This window comes from Ovis canadensis, chromosome 9 (genome assembly GCF_042477335.2).
Source record: "Ovis canadensis isolate MfBH-ARS-UI-01 breed Bighorn chromosome 9, ARS-UI_OviCan_v2, whole genome shotgun sequence".
Lineage (NCBI taxonomy): Eukaryota > Metazoa > Chordata > Mammalia > Artiodactyla > Bovidae > Ovis > Ovis canadensis.
This window is the reverse complement of record NC_091253.1, coordinates 95,376,128-95,392,742: the sequence shown is the minus strand read 5'-3', so window position 1 is coordinate 95,392,742 and position 16,615 is coordinate 95,376,128. Positions and strand designations below refer to the sequence as shown.

Sequence of the window (16,615 nt, the reverse complement as noted above, 5' to 3'; positions counted from 1 at the left end):
TACTCATGTGTATGGGCAAAAAACTCGAGGACTGTACTTGTGACTAATTGTATAACAGGTTATTTTAGTTTCTGTTCTGTGGAAAGTGTAAAGCATTCCAACAAAGGGTTTTAATGTAGATTTTTTTTTTTTTGCACCCATGCTGTTGATTGCTAAATGTAATAGTCTGATCATGACGCTGAATAAATGTCTTTTTTTTTTTAATGTGCTGTGTAAAGTTAGTCTACTCTGAAGCCATTTTGGTAAACTACCCCAGCAGTGTGAAGTTAGAATTCCTTCAGGGTGATGCCAGGTTCATTTGAAATTTATTTACAAACCTGCTTGGTGGAGAAGCTGTTGTCTTCAGAACCTTGGTGTAGTTGAGCTGACAGTTACTGTATTGTGACCTGGAGTTCACCATTAAAAGGGTCACCCATGCAAAAAAAAAAAAAAAAATGTTATTTTAAAACCTCAAGAAATTAAAATTTAAAAAGACTAAATGTAATTATCATTGAATCTACAGTGGTGGCAAGAAAAAAAATATGTCCTTCCAACAAATGGCATCACAGTTTCCCCAAAACTGTTTAGAAGTAAAGATACCGCCTTTCTGTCTGGATGCAGCAGTCTGGTGAGCTGAGATGGGTGCGTATGAGCACAGCCAGGAGCCAGCAGAGAAGAAGCAGTCGGAGGTGAGGTGCTTTCTGCTCAGGGTGTGCTGCTGGCGGTACCACCAGCTCTCAGCACTGCCCAGGACCCCCGCCCCAACCCGCCCGCCACGGCCCGCAGGCTGAGGTACACATCCAGTTCAGTTCAGTTCATTTCAGTTCAGTCGCTCAGTCGTGTCTGACTCTTTGCTACCCAAGGACTGTAGCACACCAGGCCTCCCTGTCCATCACCAACTCCCGGAATTCACTCAAACTCATGTCCATTGAGTTGGTGATGCCATCCAACTATCTCATCCTCTGTCGTCCCCTTCTCCTCCCACCTTCAATCTTTCCCAGCATCAGGGTCTTTTCAAATGAGTCAGCTCTTCGCATCAGGGGGCCACAGTATTGGAGTTTCAGCTTCAGCATCAGTCCTTCCAATGAACACTCAGAATTGATCTCCTTTAGGATGGACTGGTTGGATCTCCTTGCAGTCCAAGGGACTCTCAAGAGTCTTCTCCAACACTGCAGTTCAAAAGCATCAATTCTTCGGTGCTCAGCTTTCTTTACAGTCCAACTCTCACGTCCATACATGACTACTGGAAAAACCATAGCCTTGACAAGATGGACCTTTGTTGGCAAAGTAATGTCCAAGCAAAGTTATATCATACATCCATTGGTGTGCACCGCAGTGTCCCCAAACACCCAGGTCCTAGGGGTGCTACCCATGCAAGCCTGTCCACCATGGTATCAATGGGCTCAAATTTGCTTGAAGCCTTCAGTTGGTTGTGAGGAGCATGCTGGACACCACTGAGGGGCCCTGAGGGTCCTGAATTCCTCCTGGGTTGGTGAAGATTCTACATAAAAATTCGTTGAGGTCATCATCATCGATCCATTCCATAAAGCTATCAGAAGAAACCTTGGCATCCAGTGGATCACCAAACCAGCCCACAAACACGGGGGCGTGTGGAGGCTGACGTCTGCAGGCAGAAAGAGTCATGGCCTAGGCAGGGGCCGCAAATTCCGCCACATGACTGGTGGTTCTCGCCGTGCAGCTTGGAGAAGTTGCAGTCCTCTCAACTTCACCACTACTGCTAATACAAGCAGTGTTTGTAAAATTCTTGCCTAATGAACAATTTAGGACATTCTTCTCCTTAAATAAGAGGAAAAAAAGAAGTAAAAATACCTTGAGGATTCATTTTGAGTGATACAGTTGCAATTAGGAGGGTAAGAAGATCAAAGAAGGCTTTCCTTTCCTTGAGTCATGATTCTATCAGAATAAGGTACAAAAGAAAAATGCCATTTTTCTTTTAGTAAAATAATACTGCAATGGTTTATTTACTCTTTGTTCAAAGAGGGAATATCTTTGACCTACTTAGTATAATGGAGATCTTTTGAACAGGTTAAAAAAAAAAAAAACACTCACACACAATTGCTAAATAGCATAAGAATGCTCCTAAAACTAAATAAAATGTATTTTTTTTTCAAAAATATGCATGAAGATATAAAAGCACTAACAAAGCAGTGACAACTTGACATCTCAGAGGGAAGAAACAGACAGAGGGTCCCTTCAATCCCTCAGGGAATATGCTGATTGTCAGGTATGAACTGAGAAGATGAAAAAAAGTTTTGGACTCTTATAAGGCTGAAGCATAAAAACTGGAGTTCAGAATGTATTAAGAAAGCAGGTCACCAATGTAAATACCCTATTTTTATTTGAAACCCCTGATGGTTTTTCCAGTGGTCATGTATGGATGTGAGAGTTGGACTGTGAAGAAAGCTGACCACCAAATAATTGATGCTTTTGAACTGTGGTGTTGGAGAAGACTCTTGAGAGTCCCTTGGACTGCAAGGAGATCCAACCAGTCCATTCTGAAGGAGATCAGTCCTGGGTGTTCTTTGGAAAGACTGATGCTGAAGTGGAAACTCCGGTCCTTTGGCCACCTCATGCGAAGAGTTGACTCATTGGAAAAGACTGATGCTGGGAGGGATTGGGGGCAGGAGAAGAAGGGGACGACAGAGGATGAGATGGCTGGATGGCATCACAGACTTGATGGACATGAGTTTGGGTGAACTCCAGGAGTTGGTGATGGACAGGGAGGCCTAGCGTGCTGTAATTCATGGGGTCGCAAAGAGTTGGACACGACTGAGCACCTGAACTGAACTGAGGGTTATACCCTAGAAATAAAGACAAACTAAAACATGTTGGGGCCTAAGTAGATTGAAAATTGTTTTTAAGCCAACATAATTCCTGATTTGACTGAGATGATCTTCTTGACACAAGTAGCATAAATATTCTGGAGGACACTAATACAGCCAAAGATTCAATTTGCCTCTACAAATATTCATATGTAACGTTCATCATTAAATTACAAGGGATACCAAGAGACAAGACCTAATGATCAAACACAAACAAGCAAAAAAAAAAATACAAATAAAATAGCAGAAATAGACTCACAGGTGATTTAGATATTGAGATATTAGAAGTAACAGACCCTAATTCTTAAGATGTATGATTTTATCCTCAACATTTAGATGACAAAACGAAGATTTTCAGCAGAAAATAAAAACTCAGTTTTAAAAAAAAATTTAAAAACCCACGTTAATTTTAGAATTGAGAAATACAACTGAAAATAAGAATGCAATAAATGAAAGTAGCTGGACCCAGGAGAGAAACCAACAACCAGTAATTTGATCAGAAGAGCTTAATATAGAGAATAGTTAACTAGACATAAATTTATTAAGTAACTGAAAGAATAGGATAAGATCTCTAAAATATCACAGGGTAGAAACTTCAGTTAGTCATTACCACACCTACAGCAGAAACAGGGAAACCAAGGGAAGACATTGACATTTCTAAAACTTAGGAACCTTAAGGAAGAGCCCCACGAAGCTGAAACGTGGGCCTCTGAGGAGGCACTGGTCATCCGGTGTTGGTGTTCTTGAGACTGTGATTTAATCTCGGAGATTCTGTCATCTCAGAACAAGAGATGAGCAAACTGGATTCAGCTATTGCTACAGGAAGGCATTTCAAGAAGTATGGCTGGAGGTAATGCTCAAATGATGTGCTAAGAGAAAGAAATCTCTTACGAAACCCACAGGACAATAAGAGTAAGAAACAAGTTCCTTCCTCCTCCTCCAATCTTGCACACTCCCTCTAGCGTTTCCTCTTGTTAGATGCTAGTGTAGAACCAGCTGACAAAGCAGAAATGTGGTTTGTAGCGTCTTGGTTCAGGATACAGAAGCAGAGTACAGAAGAGTGGGCTTGGAGCCAACAGGCAATAATATAATTACCGACACAGTAGATTTAACAGCAGGTTAAACTCAGTGAAGAGAGCACTTGTTATTTGGAAGATGGGACAGAAAAAAATATCAAGACTAAAGCTGTAGAGAAAAAAGAGAGCTAATACAGAAATGGGATAAATTAAGAGTTCTAATATGCATGCAATTGAGTCCCAGAAAGGGAAGAGAGAGAACGGAAGCAAAGCAATATTTGAAGCATAATGACTGATGATTCCTGCCCCACCCCCCCCCCCCCAAAAAAGATGGCAAGGCACAGATTAAAGCAACCTGATAAATAGTGAGAAAAGTGTTTGTAGAGATAGTACACGTGTGTGTGAGTGCTCAGTCGTGTCTGACTCTCTGCGACCCCATGGACTGTAGCCCTCCAGGCTCCTCTGTCCATAAGATTCTCCAGGCAAGAGTACTGGAGTGGGTTGCCATGCCCTCCTCCAGGGGATCTTCCCAACCAAGGGATCGAACCCTGGTCTCCCACATTCCTCATTTAGGAAAGCTTTCTTATCTCTTCTTGCTATTCTTTGGAACTCTGCATTCAAATGGGTGTTTTCCTTTTCTCCTTTGCTTTTCACTTCTTTTCTCGGCTATTTGTAAGGCCTCCTCAGATAACCATTTTGCCATTTTGCATTTCTTTTGGGGGGGTTGGTTTTGATCACCACCTCCTGTACAATGTTACAAACCTCAGTCCATAATTCTTCAGGCACTGTATCATATATAATCCTTTGAATCTATTTGTCACCTCCAGTGTATAGTCATAAGCAAATTGATTTAGGCCATACTTGAATGGCCTAATGGTTTTCCCTACTTTCTTCAATTTAGGTCTGAATTTTGTAATAAGAAGTTCATGAACTGAGCCATGGTCAGCTCCTAGTCTCATTTTTGCTGGCTCTTATTTTTGCTGACTGTATACAGCTTCTCCATCTCCAGCTGCAAAACATATATAATTGGTCTGATTTTGGTATTTACCATCTGGTGATGTCCACGTGTAGAGTCTTCTCTTGTGTTTTTAGAAGAGGGCGTTTACCATGACCAGCGCATTCTCTTGGCAAAACTCTGTTAGCCTTTGTCCTGCTTCATTTTGTATTCCAAGGCCAAACTTGCCTATTACTCCAGGTATCTCTTGACTTCCTCTTTTGCATTTCAGTTCCTTACGTTAAAAAGGACAGGTTTTTTTTTTTTTTTTTTTTGGTGTTAGTTCTAAAAGGTCTTGTAGGTCATCATAGAACCATTCAACTTCAGCTTCTTCAGCATTTCTGGTTGGGTCATAGACTTGGATTACTGTGATATTGAATGGTTTGCCTTGGAAATGAACCAAGATCATTCTGTCATTTTTGAGATTACACCCAGGTACTGCATTTTGGACTCTTTTGTTGACTATGAGAGCTACTTTATTTCTTCTAAGGGATTCTTGCCCACAGTAGTAGATATAATGGTGATCTGAATTAAATTCTCCCATTCCCCTCCATTTTATTTCACCGATTCCTAAAATGTCAATGTTCACTCTTGTCATCTCCTGTTTGACCACTTCCAATTTACCTTGATTATGGACCTAACATTCCAGGCTCCTATGAAATATTGTTCGTCACATCATCGGACTTTACTTTCAACACCAGACACACCCACAACTGGACATAATTTCCACTGTGGCTCAAGCAGCCTATTGGACACCTACTGACCTGGGGGGGGGGGGTGCATCTCTCAGTATCATATCTTTTTGTCATTTCATACTGTTCATGGGATTCTCAAGGCAAGAATACTGAAGTGCCTTGCCATTCCCTTCACCAGTGGACCATGTTTTGTCAGAATTCTCCACCATGATCCATCTGTCTTGGGTGGCCCGACATGGCATGGTTCACAGAATCATTGAGTTAGGAAAGACTGTGGTCCATTTGATCAGTTTGGTTAGTTTTCTGTGATTGCGGTTTTCATTTTGTCTGTCCTCTGATGGATGAGGATAAGAAGTTTGTGTAATCTTCCTGTTGGGAGGGACTGACTGTGGGGAAAACTGGGCACAATAAAAGACAGAAACTGTACAGACTAATGGAAGTAGAAGCTATTAAGAAGAGGTGGCAACAATACACAGAAGAACTTTACAAAAATGATCCTAATAATCTGGATAACCACAATTGTGTGATCACTCACCTAGAGCCAGACATCCTGGAGTATGAAGCCAAGTGGGTCTTAGGAAGCAGCACTACAAACAAAGCTAGTGGAGGTGATGAAATTCCAGCTGAACTATTTCAAATCCTGAAAGATGATGCTGTGAAAGTGTTGCATTCAATATGCCAGCAAATTTGGAAAACTCAGCAGTGGCCACAGGACTGGAAAAGGTCAGTTTTCATTCCAATCCCAAAGAAAGGAAATGCCCAAAGAATGTTCAAACTACCACACAATTACACTTGTTTCACATGCTAGCAAAGTAATGTTCAAAATCCTTCTAGCTAGGCTTCAACAGTACATAAACTGAGAACTCCAGATGTTCAAGCTGGATTTAGAAAATGCAGAGGAGGGCAGAGATCAAATTGCCAACATCTGCTGGATCATAGAAAGGCTAGAGAATTATTTAAAAATCTGCTTCTGTTTCACTGACTATGCTAAATCCTTTGACATGAATCACAGGAGTATCTTATTTGATGTCTCTTCCAGAATAATAGAAATAAAACCAAAAATAAACAAATGGGACCTAGCTGACTCAAAAGACTTTGCACGGGGAAGGAAACAATAAACACAAAGACAATCCTAAGATTAAAAAAATCATTTGCAAATGATGTGACCAACAAGGGATTAGTCTCCAAAATTTACAAACAGCTCACGAGGTTTAATATCATCAAAAGAAACAACCCAAGCAAAAACTGAGCAGATGAGCTAAAAAGACATTTCTCTAAAGAAGACATACAGATGGCCAAGAGGTACATGAAAAGATGCTCAACATAGCTAATTATTAGAGAAATGCAAGTCGAAACTTCAGTAGCCACACCGGTGAAAATGGCCATCATCAAAAAGTCTGCAAACAAGAAACACTGGAGAGGATGTGAAGACAAGGGAACTCTCCTATACTGTTGGTGGGAATGTAAATTGGTATAGCCACTGTGGAGAACAGTACGGAAGTTCCTTAAAAACACTAAAAATAAATCTACCATATGACCCTTCAATGCCAGGCTTGGGCACCTACCCAGAGAAAAACATGATCTGAGATGATCCCTGCACTCCAATGTTCATTGCAACACTGTTTACAATAGCCAAGACATGGAAGCAACCTAAATGTCCATTGAAAACGCTATAGATAAGGAACACATATACAATGGAATATTACTACTTAGTCACTAAAAAGAATGAAATAATGCCATTTGCAGCAACATGGATAGACCTAGAGATTGTCATCCTGAGGGAAGTAAATCAGGCAGAGAAGGAGACCTATCATTTGTCATCACTTATATGTAGAATTTAAAGAGAAATGAGAGGCTTCCCAGGTGGCATTAGTGGTAAAGAATCCTCCCGCCAGTGCAGGAGACATGAGAGACTTGGGTTCAATCCCTGGGTCAGGAAGATCCCCTGGAGGAGGGCATGACAACCCACTCCAGTGTTCTTGCCTGGAGAATCCCACGGACAGAGGAGCCTGGTGGGCTATAGTGCATAGGGTGGACAGAGGAGCCTGGCGGGTCCATAGGGTCGCAAAGAGTCTGACAAGACTGAAGCAACTTAGTACACACATAGAGAGAAATGATACAAATGAACTTATTTACAAGACAGAAACAGACTCTTGACAGACTTAGAGAATGAGCTTATGGTTGTCAGAGGGAAGGATGGGAGGAAGGGATAATTAGGGAGTTTGGAATCCATATGTACACATTGCTATATTTCAAATGGATAGCCAACAAGGACCTACTGTATAGCACTGGGAACTCTGCTCAATGTTACGAGGCAGATTGGGTGGGAAGGGAGTATGGGGGAGAATGGATACATGTAAATGTGTGGCTGAGTCCCTTTGCTGTCCACCTAAAACTGTCACAACATTGCTAATCAGCTATGCTGTGCTGTGCTTAGTCACTCAGTCATGTCTGACTCTGCAACACCATGGACTGCACCCCGCCAGGCTCCTCTGTCTGTGGGGATTCTCCAGGCAAGAATACTGGACTGGGTTGCCATGCCTTCCTCCAGGGGATCTTCCTGACCCAGGGATCGAACCCATGTCTCCAGCATTGCAGGCAGAGTCTTTACTGTCTGAGCTACCAGAGAAGTCCATGAATACTGGAGTGGGCAGCCTATCCCTTCTCCAGGAGATCTTCCCAACTCAGGAATCGAACTGGGTTCTCCTAATAATCAGCTATGAAAGAAAGAAAGTGAAAGTTAGTCGCACAATCGTGTCCGACTCTTTGTGATCAAATGGACTGTAGCCCACCAGGCTCCTCTGTCCATGGGATTTTCCAGGCAAGAGTACTGGAGTGGGTTGCCATTTCCTTCTCCAGGGGATCTTCCCGACCCAGGGATCAAACCTGGGTCTCCTGCATTGCAGATTCTTTACCATCTGAGTCTATGTTTCAATACAAAATAAACCCTTAAAAAAAATAGATATTGAGTGCATCTGTGGTAGTGTGTCATTTAAGGCCTGTGTTTCCTTTTTGATTTTTTGTCTGGATGATCTGTCCATTGACGAGAATGGAGCATTAAAGCCCCCACTATTATTGTATTACTGTTGATTTCTCTTTTTATGGCTGTTAGCATTTGGCTTATATATTGAAGTTCTCCTATGTTGGGTGCATATATATTTGCAGTTGGCTATATTTTCTTCTTGGATTCATCCTTTGAGCATTATGTAGTGTCCTTCTTTGTCTCTAACATTCTTTATTTTATAGTCTATTTTGTCTGAGTATTGCTTTTGATTTTCATTTGCATGGAAAGTCTTTTTCCATCCCCTCACTTTCAGTCTGTATGTGCCCCTGGCTCTGAGTTGAGACTCTTGTAGACAGCATATGTTCATGTCTTGTTCTTGAATCTGTTCAGCCAGTCTGTCTTTTGGAGCACTTAATCCATCTACGTTTAAGGTAATTATTGATATGAATGTCTTATTGCCATTTTGTTCATTGTTTTGGATTTGTTTTTGAGGATCTTTTTTCTCCCTTCCCTCTTTTGTTCTCTTGTGGTTTGATGTCTATCTTTAGCAATGTGTTTAGGTTCCTTTTTTTTTGTTGTATCTATTATAGGTTTTTGGTTTGTGGTTCCTATGAGATATAGTAGTTTATCTACATGCTGCTATATAGTAGTAGATATACAGTAGTATATCTGTAACGATGGGATGCAGTAATACTATATTCTAAACAAGGTTGTTTTAAGTTGTTGATCTCAGAAATTTCAAATACATTTCCAATATTCTGCATTTTTGTTCTCCTCTTCTCATGATAGCTGGTTTGATACCACATTTGTATGTGGAGGATTTCATACCTTTCTTTTATGACAGTACTGGTGAGCCTCACCGTTTGTAATTTTCTAGATTCTGGTTGTGGCCTCTTTCTGTTCCTAGAGAAGTTCCTTTAGGATTTGTTATAATGCTGATTTGGTGGTGCTGAATCCTCTTACCTTTTACTTGTCTGTGAAACTTTTGACTTCTTCGTTGAATCTGAATGATAGCTTTGCTGAATAAATTATTCTTGGTTGTAAGTTTTTTCCTTTTATCACTTTAAATATATCTTGCCACTTTTTTATGGCCTGCAGAGTTTCTGCTGAAAAATCAGACAATAACTTAATGGGGGTTCCCTTGTATGTTGTTTTTCCCTTGTTGCCTTTAATATGTTTTTTATCTTTCTTTTTTTTTCAGTTGGTTAATCTGTGCCTCAATGTTTTCCTCCTTAAGTTAATGTTGTATTGGACCCTCTACGCTTGCTGGACTTCAATGAGTGCTTCCTTTCTCTTGCTATGAAAGTTTTCAACTATAATCTCTTCAGATATTTTCTCAAGCTCTTACTCTCGCTTCTCCTTCTGGTACCCCTGTGATGTGACTGTTGGCATGTTTAATGTTCTCTCAGAGTCTCTGAGACCATTCTTATTTCTTTTAACATTATTTTTTCTTTGTTCTGTTCCATAGCAGTGATTTCCACCATTCTGTCTTCCATCTCATTTATTCTCCTGCCTTAATTATTCTGCAATTGATTCCTTCTAGCGTATTTTTCATTCCAGTTACTATATTATTCATTGCTGTTTGTTCTTAAATCTTCTAGCTCTTTGCTAAACATTTCTTGTAACATCTTGGTCCGTGCCTCTGTTCCTTTTCTGAAATCCTGGATAATCTTTACTATCATTACTTTGTATTCTTTCTCAGGTATGTTGCCTATCTCTTCTTAAAGCTATTCATTTGGTTTTTGCCTCATCCCTTCATCTGAAGCATATTTCCTGTGATCTCATTTTACCTAATTTTCTGTGTTTGTGACTCCTTCCCACTGGCTGGAGGATCACAGCTCCTCATGTTTCCTGTGTCCACCCTCTGGTGGGTGTGGCTGGTCCTGAGGCTTGTGGAGGCTTCCTGGTGAGAGGGGCTGGTGCCTGCCCACTGTGGTTGGAGCTGGGTCTTGTCCTTCTCATGGGCAGTGCTATGTCTAAGAGTGTGTTTATAGGTGGCTACAGCGTTAGGATGGCTTTAGGCACGCTGTCTGCTGATAGATGAGTCTGTTCCCATCCTGCTGGTTGTCTGGCCTGAAGCATTCCGGCATTGGAGCCTGTAAGCTGTTGGGTAGGTCCAGGACTCGATGCTAAAATGGCCACCTCTGTGAGTGCTCATGCTGACCGATAGTCTCTGGGGCCTCTTGTGATGGCCCGACATATCATTTTTGTCTAATTTATCTTCTGAGTTTTATTTATACAGTTAACAACTGAATCTAAGCCTATGCCTTGTACAGCATCAAACACACAATATGCTATTAGTATATTTTAAATAATTATTTGAGGTGAGGGGTAATAACCAGCAGATGAGAGCTTGAATTTATTGATTCAAAAGCAGAAATAATTATAGGAGATTTGGTTTGTACTGGTCAACCCTGTGCACATATTCATTGTATCACAGTGAAACTCTAAACTACTTAATTTATAAGGAAAAAAAGAAAGAAAAACCCAGTATCTAATAATGTGACTCACTAACTGAATAATTATATTAATTCTTGGTTTACAGATTTCCGAACATTTTCTGAGGTGACTTAACAATTAACTATCATTTGTTAGTTATATTTGTGACACATTAAAAATAAAATTAAAACATGCTTACTTCTTGGAAGGAAAGTTATGACCAACCTAGATAGCATATTCAAAAGCAGAGACATCACTTTGCCAAGAAAGGTCCATCTAGTCAAGGCTATGGTTTTTCCAGTAGTCATGTATGGATGTGAGAGTTGGACTATGAAGAAAGCTGAGCACCGAAGAATTGATGCTTTTGAACTGTGGTGTTGGAGAAGACTCTTGAGAGTCCCTTGGACTGCAAGGAGATCCAACCAGTCCATTCTGAAGGAGATCAGTCCTGGGTGTTCTTTGGAAAGACTGATGCTGAAGCGGAAACTCCAGTACTTTGGCCACCTCATGCGAAGAGTTGACTCATTGGAAAAGACTCTGATGCTGGGAGGGATTAGGGGCAGGAGGAGAAGGGGATGACAGAGGATGAGATGGCTGGATGGCATCACAAACTCGATAGACATGAGTTTGGATGAACTCCAGGAGTTGGTGATGGACAGGGAGGCCTGCCATGTGGCAATTCACGGGGTCCCAAAGAGTCAGACAGGACTGAGCGACTGAAATGAACTGATAATAATAAAATATTGCTAAGTAATTTTAATTTGATTACAATAACTTAGATATACAGATGTGCTATCTAATTTCAGATATACTGTCTCAAGAGTATGGTGCAACTAAACTGGTAAAGAAGACCAGATTCTGTCAGCTTTACTAAAATCTAGATAAGTTTCCCCAATTCTGTGTGTTTTTCTTTTTGATACAATTGTTTGTCTTACTTTAAAAATATCATGTTTCTATTAAAGAAATGACAATGCAGTGAACAATCACAGAAATCGAACCAATCAAATTTGTATCTTTCATTTCTCTAATATTACTTTCTCAGAAGTTTAGGATCAGTTCAGTTCAGTTCAGTTGCTCAGTCGTGTCCGACTCTGCAACCCCATGAATCAAGGCACGCCAGGCCTCCCTGTCCATCATCAACCCCTGGTGTTCACTCACTCATGTCCATCAACTCGGTGATGCCATCCAGCCATCTCATCCTCTGTCATCCCCTTCTCTTCCTGCCCCCAATCCCTCCCAGCATCAGGGTCTTTTCCAGTGAGTCAACTCTTCGCATGAGGTAGCCAAAGTACTGGAGTTTCAGCTTTAGCATCACTCCTTCCAATGAACACCCAGAACTGATCTCCTTCAGAATGGACTGGTTGGATCTCCTTGCAGTCCAAGGGACTCTCAAGAGTCTTCTCCAACACCACAGTTCAAAAGCATCAATTCTTCGGCACTAAGCTTTCTTCACAGTCCAACTCTCACATCCATACTTGACTACTGGAAAAACCATAGCCTTGACTAGATGGACTTTGTTGGCAAAGTAATGTCTCTGCTTTCTAATACGCTATCTAGGTTGGTCATAACTTTCCTTCCAAGGAGTAAGCGTCTTTTAATTTCATGGCTGCAGTCACCATCTGCAGTGACTTTGGAGTCCCACAAAAAATAACGTCTGACACACTTTCCACTGTTTCCCCATCTATTTCCCATGAAATGATGGGACCAGATGCCATGATCATAGGGTTTTCTGAATGTTGAGCTTTAAGCTAACTTTTTCACTCTCATGTTTCACTTTCATCAAGAGGCTTTTTAGCTCCTCTTCACTTTCTGCCATAAGGGTGGTATCATCTGCATATCTGAGGTTATTGATATTTCTCCCGGCAATCTTGATTCCAGCTTGTGCTTCTTCCAGTCCAGCATTTCTCATGATGTACTCTGCATAGAAGTTAAATAAACAGGGTGACAATATACGGCCTTGACATACTCCTTTTCCTATTTGGAACCAGTCTGTTGTTCCATGTTCAGTTCTAACTGTTGCTTCCTGACCTGCATATAAGTTTTCTCAAGAGGCCGGTCAAGTGGTCTGGTATTCCCATCTCTCTCAGAATTTTCCACAGTTTATTGTGATCCACACAGTCAAAGGCTTTGGCATAGTCAATAAAGCAGAAATAGATGTTTTTCTGGAACTCTCTTGCTTTTTCCATGATCCAGTGGATGTTGGCAATTTGATCTCTGGTTCCTCTGCCTTTTCTAAAACCAGCTTGAACATCAGGAAGTTCACGGTTCACATATTGCTGAAGCCTGGCTTGGAGAATTTTGAGCATTACTTTACTAGCCTGTGAGATGAGTGCAGTTGTACAGTAGTTTGAGCATTCTTTGGCATTGCCTTTATTTGGGATTGGAATGAAAACTGACCTTTTCCAGTCTTGTGGCCACTGCTGAGTTTTCCAAATTTGCTGGCATATTGAGTGCAGCACTTTCATAGCATCATCTTTCAGGATTTGAAATAGCTCAACTGGAATTCCATCACCTCCTCTAGCTTTGTTCATAGTGATGTTTTCTAAGGCCCACTTAACTCACATTCCAGGATGTCTGGCTGTAAGTGAGTGATCACACCATCATGATTATCTTGGTCATGAAGATCTGTTTCGTACAGTTCTTCTGTGTATTCTTGCCACCTCTTCTTAATATCTTCTGCTTCTGTTAGGTCCATATCATTTCTGTCCTTTATCGAGCCCATCTTTGCATGAAATGTTCCCTTTGTATCTCTAATTTTCTTGAAGAGATCTCTAGTCTTTCCCATTCTGTTCTTTTCCTCTATTTAGTTCCACTGATTGCTGAGGAAGGCTTTCTTGTTTCTCCTTGCTATTCTTTGGAACTCTGCATTCAGATGCTTATATCTTTCCTTTTCTCCTTTGCTTTTCACTTCTCTTCTTTTCACAGCTATTTGTAAGGCCTCCCCATCCAGCCATTTTGCTTTTTTGCATTTCTTTTCCATGGGGATGGTCTTGATCCCTGTTTCCTGTACAATGTCAGGAACCTCCGTCCATAGTTCATCAGGCACTCTATCTATCAGATCCAATCCTTTAAATCTATTTCTCACTTCCACTGTAGGGATTTGATTTAGGTTATACCTGAATGGTCTAATGGTTTTCCCTACTTTCTTCAATTTAAGTCTGAATTTGGCAATAAGGAGTTCATGATCTGAGCCACAGTCAGCTCCCGGTCTTGTTTTGGCTGACTGTATAGAGCTTCTCCATCTTTGGTTGCAAAGCATATAATCAATCTGATTTCAGTGTTGACCATCTGGTGATGTCCATGTGTAGAGTCTTCTCTTGTGTTGTTGGAAGAGGGTATTTGCTATGACCAGTGCATTTTCTTGGCAAAACTCTATTAGTCTTTGCCCTGCTTCATTCCGCATTCCAAGGCCACATTTGCCTGTTACCCCAGGTGTTTCTTGACTTCCTACTTTTGCATTCCAGTCTCCTATAATGAAAAGGACATCTTTGTTGGGTCTTAGTTCTAAAAGGTCTTGTAGGTCTTCATAGAACCATTCAACATCAGCTTCTTCAGTGTTACTGGTTGGGGCATAGTCTTGAATTACCGTGACATTGAATGGTTTGCCTTGGAAATGAACAGAGATCATTCTGTCGTTTTTGACATTGTATCCAAGTACTGCATTCAGACTCTTTTGTTGACCATGATGGCTACTCCATTTCTTCTAAGGGATTCTGCCCACATTAGTAGATATAATGGTCATCTGAGTTAAATTTGAGATACAATACTGCAGAGGGTTATTAATATCTAGCAAAATACAGCAAAGTGTACATTTTCTGTTTTCTAGGTAATTAATAATTGTTTTCCATAAGCCCCCAGTCTTAGCTTTCTACTATTCTTTGAAATTTTTTTTGTTTCCCTTCTACCTCCTAAAGAATCCTGAATTTACAGAGATAGAAAACAAACTTATGATTGTGAGGGGGGAAGCAGAGAGAGGGGAAAAATAAGAGATTGGGATTTACATAGACACGTTACTACATATAAAATAACTAATAAGGACCTATTGTATAGCACAGGAAACATTACTCAATACTCTGTATTGGCCTATATGGGAAAAGAATCTAAAAAGAGTGGGCATATGTAGATGTCTAACTGATCACTTTGCTGTACACCTGAAACTAACACAACATTGTAAATCAACTATACTCCAGTAATTTTTTTAAATTAAAAATATGAAGACTCCTGAATTATTTTTGGCCCTTGTTTTAATGCTAGAGCTAGGGGAAAATCAAAGAGAAAATAACCTAACTGGAAGCAGAAAAAAATACAATGGTATTTATGAGCCTACTTTGTAAGGACTCCTGGTTTTATATGCAGCTTATGTTGTGGCTTTCACTATGCCTTTCCCATTGTCTAAAGATTCTGAGGGACTTCCCTGGTGGTCCAGTAGCTAAGACTCTGTGTTCCCAATGCAGAGGGCCCAGGTTCAATCCCTGGTCAGGGAACTAGGTCCCATAGGTTACAACTAAGGGTTCAAATGCCCCAACTAAAGATCCCACATGTTATAACAAAGATCAGAAATCCTGTGCCCCATAATGAAGACCCAGAGCTGCTAAATAAATAAATATTTAACAAAAATAAAGATGCTGAGAAGACAGAAGCTTGTGTTAAACCACTGTATTATAAGTAGGTGTTGATACAAATGTAACAGAAGAGTACAGAAAGAGTGTAAAGGGTAGCACCAGAGAGAATAGGAGGAGGAAAGAAAGGACTGCCAATATCAGGCCACGTATAGTCTTGTTTGTCTGGACAACATAGTGATGAGACTACTAAAAGTACTTATTTAATTGAAGACCCAATTTCAGTACAGTCAGTTCTCATATTGGCCAGTTACCCTATCTGACTTGAATCTGACTTGTTTCATTTCTAGAATGCCCAATAAAGGTCACCCAACTGAATACAGCTGCCTTTGAAAATGTGAGCAGAAGGTAACTAGTGAGTTTGAATAATGAAATACAACTAGCCTGCCAAGAAGTCATCTCTACTATCAGAAACCTACATATGAGCCCCTTATTTTTATTTCCTCTTTCTAAATACATGTTGGTCTCTCATGCCCATCTTACTGATGTGTGGGCAGTAACAGTAGACCATTCAGAAGATGTTACATGAGCTATTTTGGTTAGAACTGGCATTCTATTGATTACATGCTGAAAGTGAAAGTGAAAGTGAAGTCGCTCAGTCGTGTCTGACTCTTTGCGACCCCATGGACTGTAGCCTACCAGGCTTCTCTGTCCATGGGTAGGCAAGAATACATTTCCTTCTCCAGGGGATCTTCCCGACCCAGGGATCAAACCTGGGTCTCCCGCATTGGAGGCAGATGCTTTAACCTCTGGGAAGTTTGTTGTTGTTCAGTTGCTAAGTCATATTTGACTCTTTGGACCGCAGCACACCAGGCTTCCCTGTCCTTCAGTATATCCCAGAGTTTGCTCAAATTCATGTCCACCTTGTCAGCGATGCCATCCAACCATTTCATCCACTGTCACTCCCTTCTCCTCATCTCTCAAGCTTCCCCAGCAGTAAGGTCTTTCCCAATGAATCAGCTCTTTGCATCAGGTGGTCATAGTATTGGAGCTTTAGTGTCAGCATCACTTTTTCCAATAAATACT

At 40.8% G+C, this 16,615-nt stretch overlaps 1 non-coding gene across 1 annotated transcript; it reads left to right on the top strand.

Moving 5' to 3' along the window:
- The first annotated feature begins 15,381 nt into the window (after positions 1-15,381).
- On the top strand, positions 15,382-15,454 carry TRNAG-CCC (transfer RNA glycine (anticodon CCC)). Its single transcript has one exon. It is a non-coding gene; the product is annotated as a tRNA-Gly (tRNA).
- Positions 15,455-16,615: the final 1,161 nt, after the last annotated feature.